Genomic DNA, 14,955 nt, shown 5'->3' with positions numbered 1-14,955 from the left:
AAATCACATTCTTTGCAGTTATCTGACTTGTGAAAGATTTTAGATGTCAACTTTAAAATGTGTGAGGGATTATGTAGGTTTTTACAGTTATATTTGGGGACACACAAGCCAAAAAAACTATTAACCAGTAATTGAAGGCCAGTGCTCAAATGCTTAGATTTTGTATGTTAGGTAAGTCCCAAGTTCGAATCGTCTCTGTCACTTATTGGTTGTGTAACCTTAATCTCTCTAAGCAGTCTTCCCATAACCAAAAACAAAGATGCAGCTTCCTGGGCTGTTGTGAAGATTAAATAAGACCAGGTAGGGCTTCCCTGGTGGCTTAGTGGTTAAGAATCCGCCTGCCAATGCAGGGGACTCGGGTTCGAGCCCTGTTCCGGGAAGATCCCACATGCCATGGAGCAACTAAGCCTGTGCGCCACAACTACTGAGCCTGTGCTCTAGAGCCCACGAGCCACAACTACTGAAGCCCACATGGCTAGAGCCCTTGCTCTGCAACAAGAGAAGCCACCGCAATGAGAAGCCCACACACGACAACAAAGAGTAGCCCCCTCTCGCCACAACTAGAGAAAGTCCGCACTCAGCAACAAAGATCCCATGCAGCCAAAAATAAATAAAAATAAAAATAAATTTATTTAAAAAAAAAAAAGATCAGGTAAGGAAAATGTTTAGCACAGCACCTGGCACTTAGCACTAGTCACTAACATTTATTCGACAGTTACTACATACCAAGTACTTTTCAAAGTGCTTTATACATGTTATCACTTTAATCTTCCACAAATCTTTGAGGTAGAAGTTATTCCTGTTTTGCATAAAGGGTTAGATGAGAGGCTTATGCTCTGGAGAGCAACATAATTCACTGGTTAAATGCACCAGCTCTGAAGCCCCACTTATTTGCGTTTGAATCCTGGCTTTGCCACTTATTAGCAATATGACTTTGCTAATATATATATAATATTCTATGCTCTGTTTTCCCACCTGTACAATGGGATAATAAAAGCACCTAAGTCAAGGGCTAACTTATTTATTACTATATCTAGCACTGTTCATTGTCAAATATTCTTTGAACTGTATTCAACTCCCTACTCTGTTCAGTAGCTCACTGCCTTGTTCCTTTCTGAAAGCTCTTCTGCCACCTGTGCTTAATAAATTGATCCCATTCTTTTTTGGTCGTCACTACAGTCTTTTCCCCAATTACTCTGTGCCTTTTGATCATTTTCTTGACTTTTGTACGTGTGTACGCATGCTGATGTGGACAAGGCAAAGGAAAGTTAGTTGGATCTGTGTTTTGGGATTTCAGAGTTTAGTATTTACGTTTAACTTGTGAGGGAAGGAGGAAGGAAAATTAAAAGGTATAGCATTGGGCCAGAATGTCATTGGCAACCAAATCACATCCAGTTGTATAGTGATGGGTACCTGTATTTTTATTTCATCTACACAGGGTGGGCAGGATTTCTGATTGCATATTTACTCACTGACAGAATGCCTTTTGGTATTGTAAAATAGTGTTCAGTTAATTTAAAATACAAAATAGTCCATTGTCTTAGTCCATTCGGGCTGCTATTACACAATACCATAAAACTGGGTGGCTTATAAACAGCAGACATTTCTCACAGTCCAGAGGCTGAGAAGTCCAAGATCAAGCTGCTGACAGATTCAGTGTCTGATGAGAGTCCACTTCCTGGTTCATAAAAGGCCATCTTTTCTCTTTATCCTCAAATGGCAGAAGGATCAAGGGAAGTCTCTGGGTTCCCTTTTATAAGGGCTCTAATTCCATTCATGAGGGCTCCACCCTTATAACCTAATTACCTCCCAAAGGCTCTACCTCCAAATATCATCACATTGGGCATTAGGATTTAACATATGAGTTTTGGAGGGACATGAACATTCAGTCTGTATGTCAATTATACAGTACAATTGGTATTTTACAGTACAATTGGTTTTCTATTGCTGCTGTAATAAATTACCGCAAACTTACTGTTTTAAACAGAAAAAAATATTATCTTACACTTTTGTAGGTCAGAAGTCCAACACAGGTGTCACCAGACTAAAATGAAGCTGTCTGATGGACTGCATTCCTTTCTGGAGGCTCTAGGGGAGAATCTGATTCTTTGTCTTTTTCAGCTTCTGTAGGCCAACCAGTATCCTTGGCTTGTAGCCTCCTTCCTCATCATCTTCAAAGCCAACAAGGTCTCATCCCTCTGACCCTTTGTCTTCTCTTTCTCTCTCTCACCACAGCTGGGAAGGGTTATCTGCTTTTAGGGGCTCGTGATTAGGTTGAGCCCAACAGGATAACCTCCCCATCTCAAGATTTGTACCCTTAATCACATCTGCAAAATCCCTTTTGTCATGCAAGCTAACATTCATATGTTCCAGGGATTAGGATTTGGATGTCTTTGAGGGGACCACTGTTCTGCTTCCACAGTTGGTTTTTAGTCAGTTATATAACATTAAACTTAATTTTATCTATTTATTTTGATAAACGTGAGGACTACAGTAGTGGTTAAGTGGTAAGACTTTGAAGTTGTGACCATAGGCAAGTTATTCGCTTCTGTACCTGTTTCCTCTCTGGTAAAAGGGGCATAATAGTGCTTACTAGTATATATTGAAATACAAATAACAGTTTAGGGCTATAGCCTGGAGTCAGGAGACTTCTACCAATTTTTTTGTGACTGTCTCAACTAAGCAAATTTGTGATCTCCTAACTCACAAGGTTGTTGCAAGGGTCAGATAACTCATGACTATAGAATTGCTTTGAAATGTATAAAAATTATATAAAATTTCCATGGTATTAATTTTAGAATACCTTAAAAATTTTTTTGTCAATGGTGGGAATGTTATTAAACATTCCCAATATATTAATATTCTTTGATCCCTGATTCTTTTTTTTTTTTTTTTAATATTTTTATTTATTAATTTGGTTGCACCGGGTCTTGTTTATTTATTTTTATATTTATTTTTGGCTGTGTCGGGTCTTCGTTTCTGTGCGAGGGCTCTCCCCAGTTGCGGCAAGCGGGGGCCACTCATCATCGCGGTGCGCGGGCCCCTTCACTATCGCGGCCTCTCCTGTTGCGGAGCACAGGCTCCAGACGCGCAGGCTCAGTAGCTGTGGCTCACGGGCCCAGCCGCTCCGCGGCATGTGGGATCCTCCCAGACCAGGGCTCGAACCCGCGTCCCCCGCATTAGCAAGCAGACTCTCAACCACTGCGCCACGAGGGAAGCCCGATCCCTGATTCTTTGATCAAAATTTTTTATTGTTCTTTCCCATATTTTTGGACTTAACTTGTCTCCTTTTTTTAAATAATGATAAATGAAAAGATAATATGAGAATTAAAAGTACATAACCTGCATTTTTTTTAGTCCCTAAGATTTAAAACTCAAATTTATCTAGATTATTTGTATTAATTTAAAATTATTTTCTCTTCAAAACTTCTTAGGAGCTAATTACTGCCTTTGTTATAGAAGCAGAATACTAACTCCACCTTGTATTAATAAAACTAATTGTTCTTAAAACCTGAGCTGCATTTGTTAATCTTGGGTAGTAGACATTCAAGTAATAGAAATGAAGTCTTCATTTATAATTGGGTTATCTTTGTACTCGATGTTTGATACAAAAATATCACTGTATATTAAGCAAAAACCATTTTTAAAAAGTGATTTGATTTCTTATTTTTTCCCTTACACTGTAATAGTGAATAGATGTTTTTCCCCTAAGCAGCACAAAGATGCCATTTTGAGAGGTTAAATTACTTTCTAAATGTTGCTGTGAAGGAGGAGAGAAGGAAAAGAGATCAGGTTACACATTCTTTGTTCCAGAGCCTACCACTGCACTTGAAGTTTGGAGCCACAGTGGCGAGGCTAGAATATGCATTTGCCACAGTATCTTCAATCCCGCCCCCACTTAGGGAGCCAGAGACTTAGACATTTTCCCTGGCGGGGCCCCCAAAAGAGAACCATTTTAACTTAAATATTTGTAAAAATTGCTACTTAGTTTTTTCTTTTACAGTCTTTACTTTTATATAGTTTAGCTTCCAAGTGAGCCTGAAGATTATTTCTTTGTCTATTCAAAGGTATTTAAAAAATGGTAATTTTTTGAGAGGCCTACAAGTTATATTTTAATATTGCAGTTAAACACAAATTTAACTCAAATTAATATTGAGTTAAACTTAAAAAGTATTTTACATTTTATTTTGAGAAAAAAAATAACTTTCCTGGCATAAAATGGCATGAATTGGACTGTTCTTACATTTCACAAATGTGATGAGAAAAAGTCCCGAAAGCAGTTACAATATTTCTTTTGTTCTATTTCCTTGCTGCTCTTAGATAAATGAAGACTTCAAAAAGATTTTTCACATAAAAACTGTCATAAAATTCCCAGTGTCATATTCTGAATGTTAATTTGACTGTTTTGTGTTATAATTTTTCGAGTTCTAAGTTTTAGTTAGAATATATATAAACTTTTTTTAACTTTTAAGGAATCACTTTAAAAATTTGGTTATTAAAATTTGAATATATTTCATAAGTATATGTTTATATGTAACTGGTCCCATTTCTGAGGGTTTAAGAAACTTAAGCATTATTTGTAAATTAATTATACCTCTGTTAAACATTATCAGTCCATTAAAAAGTATTGATTTTTTCCCCTTATCTAGGTCATTTTAAGTATTAATAACGTGCATCAATCTGCTTAATACTCTTCAGAAAAAAGTCACTATTATTAGTAATCAGATTATGTCATAGAAATATAGTCCCATTTATATCAATCTTTTTAGTATTTTGAGAGTAGGTGTCGTATTTTCTAAACAAGACTATTGTCCCCTCACACTTTTTCCAAAAGAGGAAAGATACAGCTGATAAAAATTTGTGGCTGGGCATTGGGACTTGATGTTCTGTTGTATACTTACTGTTCATACAGGTTTTGTTCTCTCTAGCTCATGATTTAGTTCTAATTTGTTTACATATTTTTGCTCAATAATAAGATGTCGGATTGGCTTTATATTCTGTGGCCCTAATTCTGTAGTCTTATCTTTGCTTCTCTGTTAATCCCCTCCTTCTCTTCTTATCTAATAAATCCAAGCCTTCTCAGTAGGCTCAACCTAAATCTTACCTTTTCTGTGAAGCCTTAATTTCATCTGAGCTCTTGATCATTTCTTCCTTTTCTGTGCTTCTGTAGGGCTTTTAATGACAGTTTGTACTATTTTTCTTTGATTTAAAATAATTATACTAGCTACCATTTGTGTTTCTACGGTATGCTGTGCCATTATTGTTAATCTTAAAAATAGCTGGTAAGGTAAGTATTGACCTACTTACATGAGGAAAGTGAACAGTTATGCTGTGCTGGAAGTTTAGTCACGTCTTTTCTCTTTGGCTCCTATCACGCATGTTGGGAACCTTAAACATACTAGATTCTTAATAAATATGGGGTGATTAGATGACTGATATTTTGGTTCCCTCTTCCTTTGAAAGATGGTTTTTGGAAAGGGTGAGAAAAGCTGAGTCTATTAGGATTTGTGAATTTTTCGTTCTTTGAGTTGCATGGCATGTCAAGCACCATCATGGGTTTTTCTTCTAAACTTCCACGTGTTCAAGAATAGAACGTGTTCCAAAACAATTGACGTGTGGTTCCCTACATTGCTTAAAAATCTATGACTGCATGAGGCAGGGAAGATGTTTGAAAGTAACCTGTGAGAATATAGAGTATGCTGCTGTAGGATCTTGTTATTTAATTAAGTGAATATATTTATATATTTAAAAAACTGGATGTAGAATGGAGATAAATTTCATGAGGTATTTTTGAGTTTTGAATCTTTTATTGTATTTGAACACTTTGTACATTGGCTATTTGTTAATTTGACATAAAAATCATTAATTGCTAGTGAGAGTTGAGACATTTTGGGCACATTTTCTTTTTTAAAAAAAATTAATTATTTAATTAATTTGGTTGCGTCAAGTCTTAGTTGCGGCACACGGGATCTTTGTTGCGCATGCGGGATCTTTCATTGCAGCGCATGGACTCTTCGTTGCAGCATGCAGGCTTAGTTGCCCTCCGGCATGTGGAATCTGAGATCCCTGACCAGGGATCAAACCCATGTCCCCTGCATTGAAAGGCAGATTCTTAACCACTGGACCACCAGGGAAGTCCCTGGACACATTTTCTTAAGTATATTTTTAAAACTTTTTATTTATTCCTATGGTGCCAGTTTTTTACTAGAAAACTGTGCCCCATTTTAGTTCTTTACTTTTGTAGCTTCCTAACCCATGTTATGTTTATGTATTTGCAAAAACCAAGTAATTGACAAATTTATTACAATATCCATACTTCAAAACTTAATATTGTTTAACACATTATCAATAAAAGCATTTTAACCATTTTCTCCACATTATTTGATAAATGTAATTGGTTTTGTCTTTTTAATTTTTATAAATACATAATGTATTAATTATTTTTTGTTCATTGAGCTTTGGAATTAAATCCTGATAAAGGTTTTACTTTTTAAATATTGAGGTTATGTGTGTGTGTCTTGTCGGGAAAAGAATGGCTTTAAAAACATCAAAGTGAAGACTTACACATAGAAACTTAACACTAGCATATATGAAATATAAATAGAATTATGTACTAATAGCATTTTAATGTAAGCTTTCAGACTGTAATTTATTTATTTTTTTTGGCATGGCTAAAAAGAAATTTATTCAGGTAAATTTATATATACATTTATAGTAACAGCTGTCAGCATACAGATTGGTTTTATTGTTTAAACATTTCTACCATGTCAAATTTCACTGATGGTTGTAGTAAATAGCAATTTTTTATTAAAATTTAATAAAGACCTATGTATTTCTAGAGGGTCTCACAACCTGGAACTATGTATTCATATGAATTATATTAAACAATTTTTTAATTTTAAAAACACTATTTTACAATTATAATACTATATCAAACTTCAATAAGAACTTTTGCAGCATCAATTAAGTAACAGGAGCTAAACTAAAAAGAGGAATCAAAATGACTTTAGGGAAGAAAGCACAATCAGATGTTCTGCTGTGGTTGAGAGTGTCCAGGGCCTGGATGCTGTGAAGTTGAGCCAAACCTGCAGGTGGCCCTGGGTCCCAGAGTGCTCTCAGCATGACCCTTCTCTCTCCCGGGGGAGCTGGGGACCCAGGGAAGCCCCTGGTCCTTCTGGGCCCAGACTGTAATATTTTTAAAGGAGCCACTTCACTGTAACAGAGCAGTTGTCTTTTTATCCCCCTTATTATATTGAGATTTTGCCCAGTATTGTCTTTTTACTTAAACTTACACACCTTTGTCAAAGCTATCATAATACCTTGTTTTACATTTCTTTTTTGGCACTTATCATCATTGTAATTAAATTATAATTTGTATGAACATTTTTAAAAGGATCTGTTCTGTTTCCGTTCTTAGAAACTGTAAGGCTCTATGTGAGGAGGGAATCTTGGTTCCTTGTGTTACTGGGCTAAGCACAGTGCCTTGCCCACCACACATGTTCAGTAAATTCTTTGTGGCAGCAGCCAGTGTTCTTTTTTTTTTAGTCTTCTTTAATTAATGAAAAAAGCTTTGATTCTATAAAACTTTTAGTCTTTTTAGAGACTCTGGAAAGAAACATATTAACCAAAAAGCAGAGCTGACTTCAGTTTTACTTGTCTTGAAAATAACTGGCTATTTCAATGATTGTAAGATCAATGAAAGTGAAGAATTTATTAGGAGTTGAAATTAAGGTTTAGCTGTATTTTCAAAGGATATCATCCTTCAATACTTTTGTTTTGCATTTTTGTTACTGTGATTTAAGATGGTTGTAATTATTCTTGATTGATGATACCTGTCAAAAAACAAGCCTAACCAACTATTTCTGCTGGATTCTGAGTGCTGAGAAACAAAAACTGAGAAGTTTGTGAACTGTTACAAGTTGTCTGTAAAATGAGATAATAAAATCTACTTCACAAGGTAATTTAGGCTTTAATGAAATACCCAAATGTGAGTGTTTAGTAGTGTCCCTTGCACACTGTAGGTGTGCTATAAATGTTAATTATCTTGTAGGTGTAAGAAAACTGCTCTTCACAAAAGCAGCTGAAAATTTAAAGATGAATTTCTTTCCCATTGCAAACTAGTATCAAAATGCAAATTTGGTATATTACTTTAAAAAAGACAGATGTTAAATGGCACTTGGTGATGGTAGAGCTTATTTAACCTTGCTTTGAATCTCTGAATGGGTATATTATAGAAAAACTTGTGATATCCCTTTTTGGAGGGAAGAATTACCTAAAAACAAGAAAAATGTGAAAGAAAAATAAGCAGACCTACTATGATTCTTTAACCTTGAAGTTGTAAACTGGTGGCCTCTCAGCTGGATTTGGCCTGCGGGCATGTTATATTTGGCTTACGCTGTATTTTTTTAATTAGTTACAAACAATTAAAAGTTGGGAGATTGCCCAAAAAGAAAATCCAGCTCTCTGGCTTATTTTGAAAAACTGGAATATGGCAGCATAGGACCTACGTTCCCCAGTTGCAACAATCAGTGGAGCTAAGTAGAGGATGCTCTAATCTGGCACTCTGTGTTGTCTCCCCAATCCTAAAGTGACAGTGCTTTTTTGACTCTATCAAAAAAGGGAAACCTAAAATAGAGCCATTTGTGTTTTAAGAAAAATAGGAAAGCTTCTAATTCTTTGTGAAAATAAAGAACATTTTTACATATATCTGTCAAAGGTCACAGTTTAGGACTTAAGAAAAAATCATAGTAGGAACTGTGATTAATATGATGTGTGGAAAATATGTGTAATGAAAAACTTTTACTAGAACACGAACTCAAACATCAACAGGGATTTTTTTAAAAATGAGAATAAAATAAAATTAGTGAAGCTGCTATGAAGGAAAAAACTCATTAAGAGAAATTTCCTGGGCATAAAATCTCTTATGTATGTTGAGTTACTTAGAGTGTTTAGAGAGCAAAGAAATTAGTATGTTTTAGCACCAATAATTTGGAGACATGAGTTTATATGGAAATATTGCTTAAGTGTTAAAAATATGACCAAGAGGGACTTCCCTGGTGGTCCAGTGGTAAAGAATCTGCCTTACAATGCAGGGGACTCAGGTTCGATCCCTGGTCAGGGAACTAAGGTCCCACATGCTGCAGGGCCAACTAAGCCAGCACGCCACAACTGCTGATCTCGCATGCCTCAACTAGAGAGCCTGCGTGCTGCAAACGGCAGAGCCCACGTGCCCTGGAGCCTGTGTGCCACAACTAGAGAGAGAAAAACCAGCATGCCACAACTGGAGAGAAGCCCGCATGCCACAATGAAAGATCCTGCACGCCTCAACAAAGATCCCGCATGCCGCAACTAAGACCCAACATAGTCTTAGTAAATAAAAATAAAATAAATAGTAAATAAATCTTTTCCAAAAAAAACTTAAAAAAATATGACCACGAAATAAGGGCAGCTTTTACAAAAATGCTAAATTATTTCTGTTGAGGTTGATGTAAGCACAGAGATAACTATCACCTCGTTAGCTCTATTTGGTTTTGATATCCGTGAGAATTTTGACTATTTCTCCTCTCTTTTCTCTAGTTTTTGCCTCTTCATTGGTTTATTTCCATCAGCAAATAATCTCTAGTATAGACTTAGTAAGAAAACAGTCATCTTCCAGCCTCTTGCTTAGTAGCCACATGCATCGGGGAGTTGTTTACTTGCAGTACCTTCTCTCCCTCACCTTCCCTTGACTATTTAACCTGCTCCTATCATCGATCTACCTGTTTGCCGTGAGTAATGTCTCAAAAACCATTCTTGTCCGTGTCATTGATGGCTTCCATATGCCAGATTTTCTGTCCTCATTGTCAGCTGCTCAGTGGTATTTGACACAACTGACTCCTCTGTATGGAACTCTTATCTGCTGTAATAATCTATTGCCTTCCAGGTCTTTCAGCGAAGTCCAAATGGTGGCTGAGGAACATGCTAAGTCAGGGCTGAGGAACGGACTCTTGCTGGTTTAAGCCTTTACACCTAAGCCCTTAAGTCCTGTGTAAATTCTGTATCATAACTCAGGTTTTATACCTTTTATCCTGCACTTTAGGCTAATTTATGAAAGGACAAAAAAGAGGATTTCAAAAGTAAAAATAATCATGTTAAAGAATCTGAACTCCATTATGAATACTTCTTGCCTCTGTATTGCAAGTGCAAATGTTTGAATGACTGTGATGTAAAGGGAAGGGAGAAGAATCTAGGAATTTGACATGAAATATCACATTTAAATAAGCATTTTTTCCCCTGCAGAACAAACATTTGCTTATAACATAAGTTGAGATGCAAGTAGCACTCAGATCCAGTGGGTCTGAAGCTGAAAAAAAAGTCCTTGTATGTACTTACTATTTCTTCAGCTATAATATTAACTTCAGTCAATTTAAAAAACTTATAACATTTTAATAACTTGGTGTCAAATTATAGGAAGTTACCCAAATTTTAGTCTTTTTTTTCATTCCAACTAAAGATAACAAACACAGAAGTGTGAAAAAATAGGAGTTAAGTATTTTTGTTACTCAAATAACTCTTAAGCATTACAGGAAAAGCCAATTGTCAAATCAAAGTAGAAAATTGTTCCCTTTAAAATGAAATCAGGTGGGTAGAATAACATACTCTGATGTTACTGCCCTAGCCACAACTCTAAAAGCATAAATAAGTGTAATAATGTTATAGGTTTATTAAGATTGCTACATAAAACAAGAAAATATATTCAGTGTTGTCTTTAATAACAATTTACACCAGCCATTTTCTTTATGGTTTCTGCTTTTAATGTCAAATTTAGAAATTACTTCCCCATTGCAATAGTATTTTCAAGTTCTTTTATAGTTTCACATTTTACATCTTAACCTTTTTTTTATCTGGAATTAATTTTGTTGCATGAGGTAAGGATCCAATTCAGTTTTTCCTCAAATGGTCAGCACATTCAACACCCTTTATTTATTTGAGATGCTGCTTTTATTACATTCTTATATATATCTGGATCTACTTTTGGCCTCCTCTTACAATGTGTCTCTTGACAGTAGAACACATTGTTTATACTGATGTAGCTTCCAGTATATTTTAATACATGGTAAGGCAGATACTTCTTTGTTACTTTTCCAAAAGTTTAGGACACTCCAAAGTTTATTTTTCCAAATGTCTTTAGGGTCCTTTTTGTCTGATTCCATTCAAAACCCTGTTAACATTTGTTGATAGATTTGGATAGAACTGATGTCTTTACAGTATACAGTTTTCTAACTCATAAAGTGGTACGCCTTCTTTTATTAGGCTTCTTTGACTTTCAGTAAAATTTTTAGTGTATTTTTAGGTGCTGTTGTGAGTGAGATTATTTTTTCATTATATTTTGTAAACTTTTGATAATATATGAAAAACTTGTATATTTAATAAACTTTACATGTTTAACTCTTCTTTTAGTTTTAATAATTTTTTAGTTGATTCTAATGGGAGATTTTTTTTTAAATATGTCTTTAAATAATGGTAACTGTTAAATCAATTTTAGTATACTTATTCTCATATGAGATTTAGTTTACATTAAAAGCACTTATATCAATAGGATAGTTCATTGAGTTTGGTTAGTTCTTTATATCACATGATTTTCTTTACAGTGCAAGATTGGTGTTTGATGATTTCTTCAATCTTTATTTGGTGAATAGTAGTGAGTAATTAAAATATCTGTGCTTTTTAAACATCTTTATTTGGTGAAAGTATATCTTAGATGTCTGTAAAAATTATTTAATTTATTTTAGCATAATGTCCTGTAGATGTGTTTTGCTTGTTTGTTTGACTATTTTAATTCTTTTGTTTGTTTCTGCTTCGGATAGCAGAAAATTATTTTCTCCCAGCTCTGGAGGCTAAACATCCAAAATCAGGTTGTTGCCTGAGCCATGCTCCCTCTGAGGGTGCTAGGGAAGGATCTGTTCCAGGCCTCTTTCCTAACTTCTCATAGCCGCAAGCATTCATTGGGCTGTAAATGGCCATCTTCTCCCTGTCTCTCTTCACATGTCTTTATACAAATTTCCCCCTTTTATAAGGACACCAGCCATATTGGATTAGGGCCCACTCTAGTGATCTCATTTTATTATGATGACCTCTGTAAAGACAATATCTTCAAATCAAGGTCACATTCTGAGGTACTGGAGGTTAGGACTACAACATATGAACTTAATTCATTTATGTTTTTATTTTTACTTTTTATTTTGAAATTACTTCATACTTAGAAAAGATGCAAGAATAGCATAGTATCCATTCATCTGTCGATGGACATTTAGGTTGCTTTCATGTCCTGGCTATATAGAATCTAAAAAAAAAAAAAATATGATACTGATGAACCTAGTGGCAGGGCAGGAATAAAGACATAGACATAGAGAATGGACTTGAGGACACGGGGTGGAGGGCGAAGCTGGGGCGAAGTGAGAGTAGCATTGACATATATACACTACCAAATGTAAAATAGATAGCTAGTGGGAAGCAGCAGCATAGCACAGGGAGATCAGCTTGGTGCTTTGTGACCACCTAGAGGGGTAGGATAGGGAGGGTGGGAGGGAGACGCAAGAGGGAGGGGATATGGGGATATATGTATGCATATGACTGATTCACTTTGTTGTACAGCAGAAACTAACAACATCGTGAAGCAATTATACTCCAATAAAGATGTATTTAAAAAAATAAATAAAACCTTTAAAAAAATAGCATAGTAAAACTCCCATATACTCTTTATCTGGGATTCATCAATTTTTAACATTTTTCCACATTTGCATTATTCTCTGGGTCTCTGCTTCTTTCCTTTACCTAATCTACACGTACACAATTTATTTTTGATGAACTCTTTGAGAGAATTAAGTTGTATGTATTTTACCCTTACTATTTCAGTTTCTGTTTTCTAAAAACAAGGGTATTCTCATATGTAATCACACTTAGGTTATCAAATTCAGGAAATTTAACATTGATACAGTACTTTAACCTATTACACTTTTTTCTGTTATCTCAACTATCTCAAGTCTTTTTTAGACTCCGCCCCCCCCCAGCAGAGGATTTAGTCTGGGATCACATACTGTTTTTAGTTGTCATGTCTCTTTAATCTGGAACAGTTCCTTAGCTGTCCTTTGTCTTTCATGACAGTAACATGTTTTAAGAATATAGGCCATGGGCTTCCCTGGTGGCGCAGTGATTGTGAATCCGCCTGTCAATGCAGGGGACACGGGTTCGATCCCTGGTCTGGGAGGATCCCACATGCCACGGAGCAGCTAGGCCTGTGTGCCACAACTGCTGAGCCTACGCTCTAGAGCCCGCGAATCACAGCTGTTGAGCCTGCATGCCACAACTTCTGAAGCCTGCACGCCTAGAGCCCATGCTCCACAACAAGAGAAGCCACCGCAATGAGAAGCCTGCACACTGCAGTGAAGAGTAGCCCCCGCTCGCTGCAACTAGAGAAAGCCCACGTGCAGCAACGAAGACCCAACACAGCCAAAAATGAATAAATAAAATAAATAAATTTAAAATAAATAAATAAAATAGTGCTAGAAATTTAAAAAAAAAAAGAATATAGGCCAGTTATTTTATACAGTATTCCTCAATTTGGAGTTATCTGACATTTTCTCATTGTTAGATTTAGGTGATGCATCTCTGGCCAGAATTCTACATAAATGATGATGTGTCCTTTCTCAGGCTATCACATTCAGAAGCATGATATGTCTGACCTTACTTGTCATTAGTAACGTTGGTTTGATCACCTGGCTAGGGTGTTGTCCAATTTCTTCATTGTATAGTCACTGTTTCCCCCTTTACAACTAATAAACTGTGGGGAGATACTTGAATACTTGAATATCTTACTGTCTTACGTCTTTATTTATTCTCTTTATCTATCTAGCTATCATCAGTATGGACTGATGGACTTCTGCTTTATCCAGTGGGTTATAATCCATTACAACCCTTATTTTTTGTTGTTGTTACTTGTATTTAATTTTTTAAAAATTTTTACATAATTTTAAAAGGTTACTTTTCCATTTACAGTTATAACAAAATACTGACTATATTTCCTGTGTTGTACAATACATCCTTGAGTTTATCTTACACCCAGTAGTTTGTACCTCCCACTCTCCCAATCCTATATTGCCTCCCCTCCGCCCACTGGTAACCACTGGTTTGCTCTCTCTGTGAGTCTGCTTCTTTTTTGTCATATTCACTAGTTTGTTGTACTTTTTTTAGATTCCACAAAAAAGTGTTATCATACAGTATTTGTCCTTCTCTGTCTGACTTATTTCACTTAGCATAATGCCCTCCAAGTCATACATGTTGCTGCACATGGCAAAATTTTATTCTTTTTTATGGCTGAGTGGTATTCCATTGTGTGTGTGTGTGTGTGTGTGTGTGTGTGGTATATATATATATATATATATATATATATATATATATATACCACATCCTCTTTATCCATTCATTTACAACCTTTATGTTTTTTGATGTTCATATTGTCCCAGGTTCTGACAGTGGGAGTCCCTTCATCCTGGCCCTGGTGTCCTTTGGGTGTGACCCTATCATTTTCTGACACAGTGATGTTCCAGGCTCATGTTGGACCTTTTGTGCCCCATCTATGGGGCAGAATCAGTCATGTCTCTAAGGAGGCCAGGTTTCTCTTAGTGGAGAAACAATATATAGAAACCAAGATCTGGACATTAGGTATTCTCATTAGTACTGGTGTCATTGCTTCCAGTCCCTTCCAGTGAACATCGTTAGGAACTATATTTTTTATTATATTATTTTTTAAAAAATAATTTTAGTTTATACTAACACCATCAATTCTCATCCAACCCTACAGGATTTTTTTTTTTTTTTTTTTTTTTTTCTCCATTCCATGTTCTAATTTATTAAGTTTTAAAAATTGAAGTATAGTATGTATATATATGTAAACATATATATAAAGTGAAGTGTGCA

General features: G+C 35.6%; 1 protein-coding gene across 3 annotated transcripts in view; it reads left to right on the top strand.

The window, feature by feature from the left end:
- Positions 1 to 14,955, top strand: part of BMPR1A (bone morphogenetic protein receptor type 1A) — a 143,173-nt gene that overhangs the window by 43,159 nt on the left and 85,059 nt on the right. The gene's annotated exons all lie outside the window — the stretch shown is intronic.

This window comes from Balaenoptera musculus, chromosome 16 (assembly GCF_009873245.2).
Source record: "Balaenoptera musculus isolate JJ_BM4_2016_0621 chromosome 16, mBalMus1.pri.v3, whole genome shotgun sequence".
NCBI classification, from domain to species: domain Eukaryota; kingdom Metazoa; phylum Chordata; class Mammalia; order Artiodactyla; family Balaenopteridae; genus Balaenoptera; species Balaenoptera musculus.
This window is presented reverse-complemented; position numbering and strand designations above follow the sequence as displayed.